The sequence below is a fragment of the Hippoglossus stenolepis genome, unplaced genomic scaffold (assembly GCF_022539355.2).
Source record: "Hippoglossus stenolepis isolate QCI-W04-F060 unplaced genomic scaffold, HSTE1.2 HiC_scaffold_43, whole genome shotgun sequence".
NCBI lineage: Eukaryota > Metazoa > Chordata > Actinopteri > Pleuronectiformes > Pleuronectidae > Hippoglossus > Hippoglossus stenolepis.
Window position 1 is genome coordinate 36,374 of NW_025899764.1, and position 6,813 is coordinate 43,186.

The 6,813-nt window shown below is 46.6% G+C and overlaps 1 long non-coding RNA gene across 1 annotated transcript in view; it reads right to left on the reverse strand.

Moving 5' to 3' along the window:
- Positions 1–6,730, reverse strand: part of LOC124851531 — a 10,662-nt gene extending 3,932 nt beyond the window's left edge. The window contains exons 1-2 of the long non-coding RNA XR_007032569.1: positions 6,500–6,730; positions 6,132–6,209 (exon numbers count right to left, since the gene is read on the reverse strand). This is a non-coding gene — a long non-coding RNA (uncharacterized LOC124851531). The remainder of the gene's footprint in view (positions 1–6,131; positions 6,210–6,499) is intronic.
- Between the last annotated feature and the right edge of the window lie 83 nt (positions 6,731–6,813).

The following is a 6,813-nucleotide window of genomic DNA, read 5'->3' on the forward strand; positions in this document are numbered from 1 at the left end:
AGGGGACATAGCATGCAAATTCCACTTTGTTAGTGCTTCAACAGGTTAATGTGGGTATCTGGCATGTCTACCAACCCAAAAACTCTGGGAAAAACACTGCGCTTTTGTTATAGTTCCTCTAAGTCAGAACGTCATGCTTGAGCGACTCGATTGCGCTTCCTGGGTATTGTTTCGTAACAAGGAACTGGAAGTCTCCCTACATGGTCTTGGCCCACCCCACCCCCCGTCCCCCCACACTCGTTACTTCCGGGTTTACACCAGAGGCAGCGAGGCTGCGAGGCAGCGCAGCGCCGTTCCCAAGCACGCAGCTGGGCTGTTCACACGGGACGAGCATTTCTCCGCTGGTCAGCTCGCGATTCACTCACATGTGGCATTTGTCTGGATCGTTGGGACTGGGAGGCTGCAGCAGCTGCTCGGGAGCGACCGCTCGCTCTCCCGTGCGTGAGCTGGAATTTGTGTCAGCGCCACGCAGCCGGCAGTGTGGAGGACTTCCGCAGTGTTCAGCGCTACTGTAACCCCGAACCCGACATTCAGCGGGTACAACAACAAGCGGAGAAAGCAGAATCGCGGGCTGACCTTATATATACAGTCTATGGGGCTGACCAGCGCGGAGAAATGCTCGTCCGTGTGAACAGCCAGGCGGCTGCGGCTGGAGAACGGCGCTGCGCTGCCTCGCAGCGGTCTTCCACACTGCCAGCTGTGTGGAAGACTTCCGCAGTGTTCAGCTCTACTGTATGCCGGGTTACAGTAGTTACGCCGGGGTACAGTAGTTACGCCGGGTACACCGACGCGGAAGCGCCGGAGCGAGGCAGCGCAGCGCCGTTCTCCAGCGCGCAGCCGCCTGGCTGTTCACACGGGACGAGCATTTCTCCGCGCTGGTCAGCCCCATAGACTGTATATATAAGGTCAGCCCGCGATTCTGCTTTCTCCGCTTGTTGTTGTACCCGTTGAATGTCGGGGTTCGGGGGTAAATGATGGTCTTCATAGCCCCCCCACCCCTCTCTTTCTCTCTCTGTCTGTCTGCTTGTGTGCTTGTAGTGGATGGGCAGAGGGGGACATTTAATTATGTGATTGGGAAAATTAAAACTCCAGGACAACAAGGGGAATACAAAGTATGGGATGCATATTTGATAATTTATATCATATAAAATATGTAATTTATATCGTTTAAAATCATGGGGGGAGAGGGGGGAGGGGGGAGCTGGCTCATTAGCATTTAAAGGAACAGGCACTCAAAACAGGTCGCTCTGTGGAGGGCTGTTTTATACAGGGTAAAAAGGGTGCTGTTTGAAATGATCCTTGTGGTATTTTGACCAAAGTATGTTACAGACATTTCATTAAGACCCCAAGGAACCATATCAACTTGTGGTAAAATGGGCATGCTATGTCCCCTTTAATATGATGTTCAATGAGCCTGCATTTGCCAATCACCCCCTCTGATGTACTAAATATCTGCCTATATTCCTCCAGCAGCTCCATCAGCTGTGCCCTCTCTTGCTAATTAGTTGGGGATTCCCTCAGAGACACAAAAGGCACATCAGTGGATGAGATGGTGGAGACCGTCGCCTCTGGGGTTTGAGGGAGTAGTACTAGCTCAGATTCATCGACCGACAAAAACTCCCCCAAATGCATGCCTTCTCTTAGCACAATAACTCTGTCTGTAGGGTTTAAGACACGGGCTGCAGTGACTCCATTTTTCACCAGTGTCACAGTGTGAGCCACGACAAACTCACTATTCGGCTGGAGATTGGGAGCTAAATATCCCACAAAGTCTGGGAGCTGGTCAACGGGCCCAGCTGGAGATACACTGACAGGAACTATCATTTCACTGAGGGGGGGTAAGTTCAGGGCAGTGGAGACCGTGACATTACAGCACTCAGGAACCAAGTCTTTGTCACTTAAAAGGGGAGTAACTGTGTCCCACAACTGCAGTCGGCCATGGGCAAAATCCAACAGGGCGTGATTCGGAACAAGAAAGTCCAAACCCAGCAGTACTGCTTGTGTAGATCCCCTAAGTACATAGAAAACCTGCTGCCAGGACTCATTACCCAAGCGTAGAGTGGCAGTTATAGTGCCCAAAGTGTCGAGCATCTGGCCATTCACCGCACGTGCAGCAATGAGATCAGGGTTCAGGGGTCGTCTGCACGGATGAATGACTCTGTTGCCCCAGAATCCACTAGTATATTGACTTCAGTCCCTTCAATGCATCCTTTCACATATGAGGTGCTCTTTTCCTTCCAATGGCCCATAGGTGTTGTAGCTGGTGTCTGGGCCGCAACATCAGCTACATCTCTTTTCCCGACTGATTGGCTGAGTCCTCTCTTTTGGGGGAGAGAAACTGTACACCGCGCTGTCTCTGCGGTTCATCATAAAAGGGTCCCCTGGCAGGTCTCGGACCCCGCCAGTTCGGGAGGGCCGGTTATGGTCGGCCCCGTAATACTGTCTCTCTCTGGAGCCACCCTCGGTTTCCCGTTCACGCCAGCCACGGTCCGGGGAGCGTCCTCCTCGCTCCCCCTGTGGGCGACGAGATCGGCAGCCATGATTACCACAGTCACACTGGCACTGACCTCCATGCACCGTAGGAGAATTTTTCCATTCACTTCGACCATCAATGGATCTCAGTGGCTTATTCTCCTCTGCCATTTGTCTCATGTCCATTCTCATTTCCCTCATTTCCTCATTCAGTCGATCTATGGCTTTGAACAAACCACCTCCATCAGAAATGGAATGCACCATGGCTGCTGAACCACTGTTCACTGTAGGCTGGTTTGCATGAGGATTGCCATAGCCCATCTTTAAAGTCTCTCTGGCCATTTCACACCGACCTGCGATAACCAGAGCTTCTTCCAAATCAGTAGCCCCCTGCTCATGACATTTAGCTCTTTATGAACTTTATGAGCTGCTTCATTCGTCTTCACAGTGCACTTATCTTGCGATCGGCTTTGAGTGGGCAGAATCCCACCGCTGCCACCAATGTAGCCGAGCGTTTTGTTGTCTTATATGTCAGGCCTCAGCCGAAAAAGGACACGAGAGATGGTCATGACCTCGGGACATCACACCCGTTTATTCTCCGTCACCTTTCACAACTTCTCTCTTCACAGAACCCCCTTCCGTTAAAACCCCCTTTCAAAATAAGAGTCCCAACCAACAATCCGCTTACAACAGGAACTACACAATCAACCCTCAACAAAAAAGTCACTAAATAAAATAGCTTACATCATGTTTATCTGACACAGACGGAGTTCCTGCTAAAAAACGTAAGAAAGATAACGTGGAGAATTCCCTGGAGATGATGGAGAACCCGGAGAACCCGGAGAACCCGCTCCACTGCCCGGTCAGACTCTGTGAGTTCTACCTCTCCAAGTGGTGAGTGTCTGACTCGCACTTTCAGTTGAGGACGCCTGAGCAGTTCACATGTAACGACCTGTCTTGTTGTGCAAAAATGCATTAAACGTGATACCATAAAATGGTGTGCCTTTCGGCATTCAAAAAATGTTGTTATCAAAATAAAATATTGAATATTAATATTAAAAATATGAATATTAAATAATACCTTTAATTGATTAAAGTTACCTCGGGGCACCACCCTTCAAAGGAAGGGAAAAGATAGCCAATTTATTGATTAAGTCTCATAAAAGTACTAATTACAAATTTGGAACTCTGATTAACAAATAAATTAATAACTTTAACAAAAATTACCATCTAGATAGTTAGCTAAGTGGAAGGATATGGAGTTCTTGACAGTGTAGAGGTTGGCAAAATTCACTTATGCAACATTAATGAAAAAACATTTGTGAAAGAAAAACATTTATTATGAATATAATAAAGTATAAAAACACAAATTACTAACGGTGTACTTACTAAACAAATGTGAGTATGCGTGTGTGTGTCTGTGTGAGTCAGCGTGCTTCCAAAATGGCGGCTGGCCACTTTGAAGATAACACCCTTCCCCCCCTATTGGAATGTTTACAACCTGTAGCGGGGGTCAGAGCTCATTAGGTGAAGAGATATGCGTGTGTCTGTGTGTGTTGTTGCCAAGTTAGAGAAAGAGTGTAGAGTGGATGCAACGAAAGACTGTGAAGAGCATAACAAACTAACATTACTTTCAAATAACTTATAACCAAAATATCACAACACCACAAATCAAACTTATAAACATCACACAGAATCGAATAAACAGTCTTTGCTTAGCCTAGTATAATTATTAAGCCCAGTTGTGTTACCCGTCCATGGAAAGGACAAGAGTGTTGTGCTCGCAGTTCTGTGAAGTCGTCTTGCTGGTTTTGTGGCTCCTGCCTTTGTGGTTCTGTTTAGCGGTGCAGCTCAGTTGCTGTTTGAAGTTCTCGGGCAGGACATCGGGTCGCTGCTTGAAGGTTGGTAGAGCTTGGATTGGAGGAGGTTTCCCTCGCTGTGTGAGTGGAAAGCTGCACCTCTTGCGCAGACAGAGAGGTGGGCTCCTCTCGGAGGGTCGCGTCGAGTTGAGGAATCGAAGAAGAGCAGTTGGACAAGCCAGACTTCTTCCCTCGGAGGGATTGCATGGAAAGAGAATGAAGAGGGGGAGACCTGGCCTTATATTGGCCCCGTGACCTCACAGGTCATGGAGCCCAGAGTGACCAATAGTGGTTGACCCTTGTGTCTCCGGTCGGTTTTCACACCTCTGTGTGACGTTGAGGGACCCTGGGAGACGGAGTTCTGGAGGCTCTGGTTTTCTCCAGAACAAAGGACATGAGGCTTTAGGCATTTGACTACACATGTAGGCCGAACTGTACTTCCCAAATACCAGGTCCCAACATTGAAATGTAAACGTCTTCCTCTGCTTCCTTTCAGCTCTGAGTCTGTGAAGCAGCGCAGCGACTGGTTTTTCCTTCGGTCCAGATCGCTGCTGTGTTCCCAGCAGCCCCCACTGGTTCTCCTCTTCCCCACTGGATGGCGACACCATGGAGGCCATGCTCGCTGGAATCCTCACAGTCCGAGAGCTGCAGGACAGAAGGTCGCAGAGCTTCGGCCCAACGGACAACAGACGACACCACGTTCAATTGCATGCTATGTCCCCTTTAAAAAAACAAGGGGCATAAACACTTTCTCATCTTGTCTAAGTTCAGTTCTGTTGCTAGGCAACAGCAGTAAGGGCAGACACGAGCATGGAAATCCTTTGTAGACGAGAACGTCTCCTTTCTGTTCACGACCCACCAGGACGCCTCCTTCGTGGGTCGGGTCGACCGCGTCCTCTGAAGGATGCAGCCGCTGAACTGAGACACAGCTGAAGTGACTGTATCCGTCAGTCCTTCGCTGTTTCTTTAATCATCATCAGGAGATGCTAATGTGTGACTTTCCTCTTACTGGAGGAGGTTTACTTGTCTGCTCCACTTTGCACCACTGCAGCTGCCAGGAGAACACTGAGGACCAGCAGGGCCACTCGCTCCGATGTGACCCCGGATCGCCTGTTTGATGCTGCAGGTTGTTTGAGCCTGTTCAACAGCAGAAGAGAAAGACGATGGAGATAAATGTCTAATATTCATAATAGTCTTTAAAGATGAAGTCCGACTTTCATTTCTTTTTTTTTACAGTCACGAACGACCAACAGAAATCAACCCCAACAGCTTAAAGATGAATTTGTAAAACCAGAAGGAGTGTAGCCACAGGAAGTAGAAGTCGACTGTTTCTTTGGAGTTGACTACAAATATTTCTCTGACCTTTCATAACGGTCACTTCCTCATTTTGTATTTTTTTTTCACACCACTGACTTATTCTCACACTTTTGTACAGGAAACACACGCAGATAGTTTTTACACCTTCTCTTAATCTTTCAACTAGTATTGAACTTCCATTTTACTCAAACTAACGATGAGCATTTATTCACAGAAGTGGCTTCAAACTGATGCAGTTTACATGAGGGTCAAAATCATCTAAAGGCAGAAAACACATTTTATTATGTGATTGAACTCAAGATTTAGGACAGGAATGTTATTTTTACTTTCTTATCCACAACAATATGGCTGCAACTAACTCATGTCCATTATCATTTGATCTGCAGATTATTTTTCGTATAATACAAAGTTTTTCATTTGTCATTTCCTTTGAAAAACGTGTGACACGATTGTTAAAATAGTTCCATGCAGTTCATCACCCACCAGGCAGCTCTGCAGGTCGCTGAGTTTTTGAGATCTTGACTTCGGAATAACTGGGTTCATCTGTAGAGGGTGTGGCCACTGCAACACAGAAATATACATATATATACATTTATGTTCTGCTGGTAAATGTGTTCATGTTTCTGTCAAACAGAAAAACACAAGGGACGAATCCTGGAGACTTCTGGAATGTTTCAGTTTTACAAAATGGAAAAACAGGGAAGTCAAGTCCACCGAGTCAAAGACTGATGAAAATGAACAATTTCCAAATGAACAACTCACTGTTTTAACATCTAAAATTAGTAATCATCATAATAATAATATAAAACAATGTGTACACTCAGTATTCAGTATTATACTTTAAAACTCACCATCTGTGTTTCCCCTCGCTCTTGTGAACTTAATATCAGAGTAAAGAACTTCAGCTTCAGCCATTTTCCTGCTGTGGGACCATCAGTGAGTATAAATTTGGAAATAAATTTAGTTTTGTCTGACACCTGCTCGAAAACTGTTCTAATCTTTCCTGTCAGACTCAAATGTGCTGAAGGCTCTAAGAAGACGTGTAGTTCCTCCAGACCACATCATTAGGATATTTCACTTCCTCAAGTTTTGTTCAAAACGGATATTTGTGGTTTTCTAACAGAGACGTCTCAGACGTGAGTGATGTTATTCAGTTTGAATGTTT